This window comes from Myotis daubentonii, chromosome 4 (genome assembly GCF_963259705.1).
Source record: "Myotis daubentonii chromosome 4, mMyoDau2.1, whole genome shotgun sequence".
Taxonomy (NCBI): domain Eukaryota; kingdom Metazoa; phylum Chordata; class Mammalia; order Chiroptera; family Vespertilionidae; genus Myotis; species Myotis daubentonii.
This window is the reverse complement of record NC_081843.1, coordinates 107,630,160-107,640,453: the sequence shown is the minus strand read 5'-3', so window position 1 is coordinate 107,640,453 and position 10,294 is coordinate 107,630,160.

The following is a 10,294-nucleotide window of genomic DNA, read 5'->3' as shown; positions in this document are numbered from 1 at the left end:
TTAAGTCAAACTTATAGAAACAGAGTAGCATGGTGTTTCCCAGGCGTTCAGGGGAGAGGGAAATGAGGAGTTGGCTTTCAACAGGTATAAACTTTCAGTTATGCATGATGAGTAAATTCCAGAGATCTGCTGTACAACACTGTACCTAGAGTTAACAGTGATGTATTGAGCAGTTAAAAATGTGGTAGAGCATAGATCTCATGTTAAGTGTTCTTACCACAGAATAGACCATACATATATTTCATATAGAAAATATGTTTTTCTATACAATATATTATTTTTATATTTTGTAAAAGTAGAAAGCATCCCCCCTGGTCCCCAATCTCAATCTGGTAATCCAGGAAGTCTTTTGGAAGAGCAGGTACTGTGTTTCACACCACACACTAATATTTTCCTCGGCTGCTCAGAATGATACAGCAATATGTACTTCTCTATAGATGAATGAGGGTCTCTGACCACTTTCCGTGAAAATAAAACTCTTCAGTTGGCAAACAAAAGGATCAAGATAATATCTTATCTCCTCCCCTATGTAAATCATTAATGGACATCAGCCAGCAGAGCGGTGACTTGAAACACTGCGCTGTCCAGCCTCCTGTACACCTGGGGGTTTCGGCTCAGGCGTGCCCTGCAGCTGCACTCTCAGATACCTAAGCAAACACTCCCGACCGAGAACTGACTAATCTAGTGCCTAATTCTAGAACATGGCCATTCTAAAGCCCTGAAGTGCTACTCGCTGGAATGCAGTCAGGAGAGTACTGAGAGGAAAGGGGTTGCAGAGTGGATAGCGAGCTGTTAGTACCTACCCCATGTCGGGGAAAGGCATGCAGATTTTAACGGGCAAGCTTCAGTTCCCATTTTGGATAAGAACCTTGGAGAAAAATTGTTTTCCTAGCAATAGCTTGTGATCATTATGACTTTTCACTGTCTTTATTTTCTGCATGTTCTAAAGTAGTGGTCTACAGACTTGTTTGTGTGTGTGGTTCACCCGAATGAATTTTAAAGTTGAAAACCACATGTACATCAATACATACATACATATACATACATGTTATACATGTGTGTTTATTTCTTTATAAATTAAATACAGTGATTTTTATAACAGCAAACACAATACAGTGTCAGTAGGGGACTGTTCTGTAACAGTTTGTTATGTCATCAGTCTCTGGACTAATTAGTCTATGGACTACTCATTCACGCTTCCTTCCACTGCCTAAGGGCTGGGAATTCAGTTGTGAGTAAGACAGACAGATATGGCCGAAACCGGTTTGGCTCAGTGGATAGAGCATCGGCCTGCGGACTGAAAGGTCCCAGGTTCGATTCCGGTCAAGGGCATGTACCTGGGTTGCGGGCATATCCCCAGTGGGGGATGTGCAGGAGGCAGCTGATCGATGTTTCTCTCTCATCGATGTTTCTAACTCTCTATCTCTCTCTCTTCCTCTCTGTAAAAAATCAATAAAATATATTAAAAAAAAAAAGACAGACAGATATGGTTCCTGACGTCATGGAGTTTACCTCTTGGTAGAGAGTAAGACTGAACAAGAATTCATCCATTCTTTCTGCAGGGGATGGTCAGTGAGAAGTACAGTTTTAAGAGAGTGTGTAATAGACATAAAGGGGAGAAGGGTGTCAAGGAAGACTTTCTGTAGGAATTGTCCTTAAATTGGGACCTGAAGAATCAGCAGAGGCTAGCTAGTTGAGGGAGGACAACATAGTTAGAGAGAACAATGTATGCAAAGCCCTAGTGGGTATAAAAATAAAACCCAGAATGAGTAAAGGTGGACTGAAGACAGATTGGGTATAGGATCTTGAAACATGTGGGAAGAATTGTCCTTTTCCTAAAAGAAAAAAAAAAAGCCATTGAAGATTTGAACCAAAGGGTAAATTGATCAGACTTGAACTTTATAAAATATCACTCCAGTTGTGGTGTGAAGAATTTTTAAAATTATCAATTTGTGGTTTTCTTCATTAACACCATTAAAGTGACGATCTACATTTATTGACATAAAATTGTGTACTTTCCAATGCTGAGTACACATGGTATGAGTCCACGTATGCAAATTATTAAAATGTGAATGCATATATATGCACACAGAGATCCATGAAGATGTGTTTAAATGTGTATTGAAATGTCTGACTATGTATGGGTGTGTAAAATGCGAATGGTTATCTGTTAGTGGGAAGACAATGAGTGAAAATTGCTTTCGTTTTTGTGCATTTCAGAATTATTTTATTCTAAGCACCAATCATTTTACAAGGGCAATAAGTCTATTTTCTAAAAATGTCTACCTCCATCTAAATACCTGGAAAAAAGGTTAGGGCCTATGTCTTTTCCATGTCTTTCTAAATCAGTCTGGTCTCCTATGTAGTACTCAGGCTCCCTTGAGAGTCATGCGGTCCAACTTTCAGGGTAAGTCAGTAAAATTACCTTGATAAGAAATGTTTGGAGCCATTTGTGATAAGGCGAGTCTAATAGTCCAGGTTATTTGTATAAATAAATATTGGTTTAACAATAAAAATGAATTACCTCAGAAATCAGTTAATGACTTTACAACAGAGTGTCCTTAAGAACCTCTGGCACACCTAATTGAAACATAGCAGCATATTGCCTGGCCAGAGTGGCTCAGTTGGTTGAGCGTTGTCCTGTGCACCAAAAAGCAAAAAGCTCTCACATCAATGTCAATGTCTCTTCCCCTCTTTCCCTCTCTCCCTCTCTCCCTCTCTCCCTCTCCCTCCCTTCTTCCCTCTAAGCATGTCCTTGTGTGAGGTCAAGACTTGAGAATGGAACCACTCATGGGTGAGTCTGACTTCCTGACATCTTGGCTGTGTGACTGGATGGACCACCTCCAGACTTCTAGAATCAGAGAGAGAAATGAGCATTTACTGTGTTTAAACCTCATAGTGGTGGTTTTTTTCTATAACACACAGCTTAATCCGAACTCACTGATCAGTGTTTAATTGAAAGAAACCCTTTTTAAGGTGCGTTTGCCTCTCAAAACACACCTTATGGTCACAATTTCAGCATGAGAAAATGCTCTTTGTTATAAATATAAGTCATCAATTTGGGGGTGAACAGTCGAGATATTCCTGTGTCTGATATCTCTGTGTATGGCAAAAACCATGACATCATGTGTAGTAAAAAATGAACATATCCTGTGAAAATAGTGTCACTTCAGTGCTAGGAAACTGCTTACTAAAGGTATCCTATAAAGTGAATGTCGGATTTGCACAATATGATTTCTGCTGGGTAGAAACTGCAAAGAACTCAAGATACAGCGTATGTATGCACATATGTTTCGTAGCTTACATATAATTTGGTAAGACTGAGAAAAGCAACAGAGACTGTCCACATGGTATCATTAGTGTTAAAAGTATAAAATGTGTCCAGATTAACTAGGCAAGGGTGTGTTGGCCTTTGGATAATTGTCTCTGAGGGACTTAAAGAATCTGAAGTTCTGATCTGGACTGGATGGAAGGAACCTGGCGGGGGGGGGGGGGGGGGGCGGGGACCCACCTGCTCCAAGGGTGTGGGTGACCTCGGCCTGGCCTGAGGGACATGGTGGGCTCAGGGATAAGCACATGATGGAATTCAGATGCGTGATGCGTGAGGGTCAGGCTCTTCCGTTTGGTTCTGATTGTTAGGGAAGAAAAGGCTCTTCCTTTCTGACGATTTCTAAGTGTGAGCTTGGGAGCCCAGCCTGTGTGAGAATGAAGCAGCCTGGAGGCAGGGGAAAGGGAGTTAGTTCTGAGGGACCTTGTTCTAATGCAGTGGGTCTCAACCTTGGCTGCACATTAGAATCACCTGGGGATCTTTTTAAAATCCTGATTTCTGGGCCTCATCCTCCAGAAATTCTGTTTCTTTGTGATGGGGTGAGGCCACAACATTAGTAACAAAGAAACAGAATTTCCGGAGGATGAGGCCCAGAAATCAGGATTTAAAAAAGATCCCCAGGTGATTCTAATGTGCAGCCAAGGTTGAGAACCACTGTTCTAATGACTTTATTTTGGTCTCAGTTTGACAGTTACATCAGCTAACAGATGATTACACATATATTTTTAGCTTAAGCTATTTTAGGTCTAATTTCCTGTCTGTTACAACAAAAGAGCCCCAGGTGATTGTGGCAGAGATGACCAATATCCATTCTTGTTTCCTCCCAGAGTAAGAAAACCAACTGCTTAGCACTGAAATGCTATGTGTTATGAAAGCCCTTAGTTCTGGGAAAAGCAGGACAGCTGGTCACCCTGGGAGGCACATGGCTGCCTGGAGGAAAGCCTGTATTTTCCAGCCTGGAACGGCCGTGTGATTAAGCTCTGACCAGGGGAATGTAAGTGGAAATGGTCACCGCAGGTTCCAGGAAACCTCCATGAAAGGAGAGAACAGATCTCCCTCTCTTCCTTCCCATTGGCTGGAACATGAATGTGGTGGCTCCACCAGCCACTTGAGGTCAAGGGCAAGCCTTGGGAATGGAACCACGCATGGGTGAGTCTGACACCCCGACACCTTGGCGCGCTGTGTGACTGTGGATGGACCACCTCCAGACTTCGTGACTCAGAGAGAGAAATGAGCATTTACTGTGTTTCAGCCTCAGGGTGGTTGTTTTTTCTATAACTCACAGTTTAATCTAATCTCAGTGTTTAATTGAAAGAAACCCTTTTTAAGGTGTGTTTGCCTCTCAAAACATCACACCTCCTTTACGTTCACTTTCCAAACTCAACTCGCTAGTAGGGTCACATATGAGAAAATGCTCTTTGTTATTTGGGGGTGAACAGTAGAGATAACAGAGGTAATGGGGCTCTTTACGACATGTTTGTAGTGGAGGTGTTTGCTTGCCTACTTGGCATCTGCTCCTCTACTTGTTAACAGAACCCCAGTTTTGTACAGATTTCCATATCCACCCCTCTTCAGCGCACTCTGCACAGATCAGACATGGAACATGAACTTGTTATTTAACGTTTTTTATTTTTTTTATTTTTAAAAAATATATTTTATTGATTTTTTACGGAGAGGGAGAGAGATAGAGAGTTAGAAACATCCATGAGAGAGAAACATCGATCAGCTGCCTCTTGCACACCCCCTACTGGGGATGTGCCCGCAACCAAGGTACATGCCCTTGACCGGAATCGAACCTGGGGCCCTTCCGTCCACAGGCTGACGCTCTATCCACTGAGCCAAACTGGTTAGGGCTATAGTTAGTTTTATGTGTCAACTGGGGTAGGCTATAGTATTCAGTCATCTAAACAAGCACTAACCGTGTGTGTGTGTGTGTGTGTGTGTGTGTGTGTGTGTGTGTGTAAAATCACCCCATTGGTTCCCTTTCTCGGGAGAATCCTGCCTGGTACAGATTTGACTAGCATAAGGGCAATTTTGGCCCAGGATCAGGAATTGGTTTGGGGCCAGGTGTGCTCAACAAGACTAAACCAACGTTTGGTCTGACATTCAGGACAAGGCCTCCTAATGATTCTATGAGAGCTTCTGGCAGTCGCTGCCCCTCTGCTCCTCTGACATCCTGTCCTCAGCCGGGAGGCCTGGAAAGGCTGCAGTCGCTTCACTGTCAGGCCAAGGACAAAGCCCACGCAGAGGGAACGCAGGCCAGAGACCTCCTGGGAAATGCAGCGGGGCCTCTGGTTCACGTCAGCCCTGAAGCCTGTGCTGCCTCTGGGATTTGTTTTCCAAAACATGCTCTTCCTCACTGTTTCAATGTAGTTTCCTGACTGCAGCCAAAATTTAAGTTGCAGCCAAATGTATTCCCCCGATACAGAGCTTTTCATTAAGACAGCGAGTACAGCTGATCTGTTGTAATCCAGGTTTTGTGTGGATATGGTTTTAAAATGTTTGCTTATGCATATAAGCCTAACCAATGGACACAGACAACAGGGGGGTGAGGGCATGAGTGGGGGGGGGGGAACGGGGGGGCAAGGACACATATGTAATACCTTAATAAAGAAGTTAAAATAAGTAAATAAATAAAATGTTTGCTTATCAGGGATTTAAAGTGGAGATATAAATCAAAGTGCAGCTTTTAATGGATTCTTTGCAAGTCAAGTAGCAATTACTTGTAATGTTTTCGAGGTGTTCTGTTAATTTGCACTAGGATTATTAAGATTGGTACGGTTGGAACTTCTAATAATGTACTCTATCTTTAAATGTCATGTCCCCAACAAAGCACACAGCTTGGAAGCTAGCTGGTATTGCAATAGTGCATGCTTATTAGAATTGGTTTATTTGGCAGATACATCTTGCAGGTAATATGGATAGTATTTAAAACACTAAAGGAAACCGTATAAAACAAGGCTGCCCATGGGATGGGGAAAAAGATGAATTACCCTGGGGAGTGGAGCAGGAGAAATAGTTTCTTGTAAGATAAAATGAGACCAGGAAAACCTAAATGGCACAACTGTCTTTCTGTTCTGTTCCTGGATGAATTTATTCTAGAGCTTAAATTATATAGTTCTTATTATTTAAGACCCCTCTAATTATCAGGCCTTTAATTTTTTCAAGCTCTTTTAACACAGATCAGCTCTTAATTACCATCCTGCCTATAGGGCAGTGGTTCTCAACCCTGGCTGCACATTAGAATCACCTGGGGATCTTTTTTAAATCCTGATTTCTGGGCCTCATCCTCCAGAAATTCTGTTTCTTTGTTACTAATGTTGTGGCCTCACCCCATCACAAAGAAACAGAATTTCCGGAGGATGAAGCCCAGAAATCAGGATTTTAAAAAGATTCCCAGGTGATTCTAATGTGCATCCAAGGTTGAGAACCACTGCTATAAAGGATCAGACTCCTCTCCCCTCTCCTCCTTTCCCCTCTTCTCCTCCCTCCCCTCTCCTCCCCTCCCCTCTCCAAACTCAAAAACTGAATTGCCGCCCTAGTGGGTTTGGCTCAGTGGATAGAGCATCGGCCTGCTGACTGAAAGGTCCCAGGTTCAATTACAGCTAAGGGCTCATGCCTGGGTTGTGGGCTTGATCCCCAGTGGGAGGCGTGCAGGAGACAGCCAATCAATGATTCTCTCTCATCATTGATATTTCTATCTCTCTCTCCCTCTCCCTTCCTCTCTGAAATCAATAAAAGAAGTATATTTTTTTAAAAATGAATTGCCAATTGCTTTTTCAGATGAATGTAAAAAGTCACATTAGATAAAAGTTTTGTTCAGCTTGGGTTTACACAAAGACCTCTATGCCGGGGTCCAGCCCCAGCGGGTCCAGGGGTCCCCAAAGGCGTGGACGGAGTCGGCGAAGAAGGAATGGTCTCGATCTCCAGCGAGGTTCTGCTTCGGATCTCCAGCAAGGTTCTGTGGCCATGTTCCCTCGCTAGGTTCTCCAGCCAGGTTCTGTCCAGGCTCTCCAGTCAGGTTCAGTGTCCGGGTTCCAGTCAGGTTCTCCTGCCAATCTCTGTAGTCAGGTTCAGTCCAGGATCCCTTGCCATGTTCTCCCGCTAGGCTCTGTCTCTAGGCTCTGAGGCCAGTCCCTCTCCAGGATCCTCCGGCATGCTCTCTCCAGCGAAGTTCTTCTGTCTCTAGAGAACGTTCTGTGTAGGTTCTGTGCCTAGGCTCTGTCTCTCTTGGTCCTGTCTTCCAAGCCCTGTGTCCTTAGTTCTGTGTTCTGAGTTCTGAGTTCTGAATTCTGTCTCATGAGTTCTGTCTTGTTGATTCTGTTCTAAGTTCTGAGAGTTTCTGTCTTGTTACAACTGTATTTATACCAGTTGATTCAATCCTATCAATCTCTAGTACAAAGATTAGGGCGTTTCTTATCTCCATTCCAGGGAGAAAAGATTATGTAGTTTAAGCATGATTGTTTGTAGTTAAAGGGATTAATTACCCGCCTGGCACTTAGTTGAGGGGTTTTATTCCCTCCCTAACTTCAGGGGAAAATCCCTACCTGGGGATTCAACCTTTCTCGGAGAGGTGACCTTGGTTAAAACACAGCACCAAGAAGGTGAGTAAACATATTAAGAACTGTATGCCATATATGCCAGGTCCCTTGAAACAGCAAGGATGGACCGGCTCCCGGCACCTCTAGAAATCAGTAAGACTGAATTCTTGTCTCCCTCCCCAGTGAGTTCCTCCTCCAGGGTCCTGAGTCAGTAAATGCCCTGCCATTGGCCAAGTAGCTCCTGACAGAAACCTGGGAGTTATCCTCACTATCTCTTTCTCCTTCACCTCTCACCTCGAATCCTGTCACCAAGTGCTATTGGCTCTACTCATGTAGTGCATCAGACGGATTCACTTCTCTCCGTTTCCACTGTCCCTATGACCACCTAATTGAATAAATGAATTGGCCATGGCCAGAAGACAGGGTCAATTAATATGGACATGGTCAGGGGGGGCTCACTCTGCCCCCACAGGTTCATTGCCATGGTTGTGAGTGAGGCATTCCCCTCAGGAGATAACCTGTGCTCTTCAGCCTCACCGTGCTCTAATTCCCCCCACACCACCAGCAGCCTTGGGCCTTTTTTCATTCCTGCAAACTACCTAGCTCTCCCCAAACTCAGAGTCTTCGCACATGCTGTTCACGGTGCCTGCTATGCTATTCTCCACTGTGCTGGTTATAGACTTATTGACCCTCAGCTCCCAATTTATTTTTATTTTTATTTTTTGCTTGTTTTATGAAAAATCTATCTGGTCCTTTAAATGTATTTTTCCTTTGTCAGCAGACACCATGTCAAGCTTTGTCAGTAGAGGGAACTAGAGAGACACCGCAGGAGGCAAAAGGTCTTCCTGGGTCTTGTTTCCTTTCTTGGCGGCTCTGGTACGTGGGCAGCTCCTCTGGCATCAGGCTCCTGCATTCATGCCGCTTCCCTGGCACCCCCGGGGCAGTTTTGTAGCAGAGTGCCTCGTCACCGTGAGCAGCTTTCCCAGCACCCTGCAGATGCAGAGTTCTGGCAAGTTCCAGAAGGTGGAGTTCCAGCAAGTTCCACAGGTGTAGAGTGCATGGACTTCCCTGCCACCCCGCCACCAACAGCCATGAACACTCCTCCCATGGGGTCTGGATCTCTAGCTCAAGGGTGTTCCTTATCTTGCTATTCCTCTGTGTTACTTCTTACTAGCCAATCCATTTTGACTCCAGTCCCCCCTTATAGTTAATAATTCTTTATATCAAATTTCCTTGTTCCAATTCCATGTGGTTTCTCTCTTCTGATTGGATCTCGACTGATACACACCCTCGCTCTTCACCTGGCTAAATTTTATTCATCCTTTCGATTTTAATATCATTTTCTCATCTCTCATATCAAATCATATCCCTCTCCTTTTTATTCACAACACCTTCGACAATTCTAAAATTGCATATTCATTGTGTGACATTAAGCCTTTGCCTCCCCTGACTTGATAATAAGATCTAGGAGGGTAGTGATCACGTTCATTTACTGCTATAATCCCAGTGCCTATCATAGTGCCTGACCCAACAATGGTCATTAAATAAAAAGAAAAGTAAATCTTTAATGAGGTCCTATTATATGCAAGTTGCTGGTGGCAAGTTAAAAAAATAGAACTCAATTCCTGTTCCACAGGAGGGTGACAAATTTATATGAGAAAATAAGACCCATACACACAAAAAGCAGTAAAGGGAAGTTTCCAAAAGAATGACATAAGCTGTAAGTACTAGTGATTCAGAGACAACTGAAAACTTTATTTTTTAAAAGATTTTGTGTCTTATAAACATCCTGAGAAGTCAGTTTCTTCTTAGATAATTGGATTTTACCCATTATACTAGTATATAAGTGGGGAGGAAAGTGGAACAAATGAGATTAGTTATTTTAGAAGATATTTTTGGTAGATTCATAGGGAGTTAGTAATTTCTTTCAGAAGTTTTAAAATGTAGCATGTTTTATTTTTTCTATTCATGTAGGTTTCCAAAAATAAAAATAAATAACTATAAAATTGGAGAAAACTGCTCGTGTTTCTTCTTTCCTAGGAAGTGCTTTCTCTGGCTTTAAGCACTTTCTTTCATGTGCATTGGTAAGGGCTGGCTGTTATCTGTTTATATCCTTGGGGGGGGGGGCAGTCTTCTAAAGGTAGGTGATTACTTTGGCATGATCTTGGACGAAAAGAGAATCATGTGTTCTAGGATTGGGAGTGGTTAATAGTTGCACTCTGTCCAGTTTCTTCATCTGGAAATGAGGGCTGCACTGTATTCTCACAGGTCCCTTCCAGCTCTCTCCGAGGACATGCACATATGTGAGCCTTCAGTTGAGCAATAATTCCCAGTGCCAAGTATGTTTCTTGCTGAAAGTTCGTCATTGTTTAATGAGTCAGTAGAATTGTAAATTTTATTTAAAATATACAGTGAGGTTTGGCAT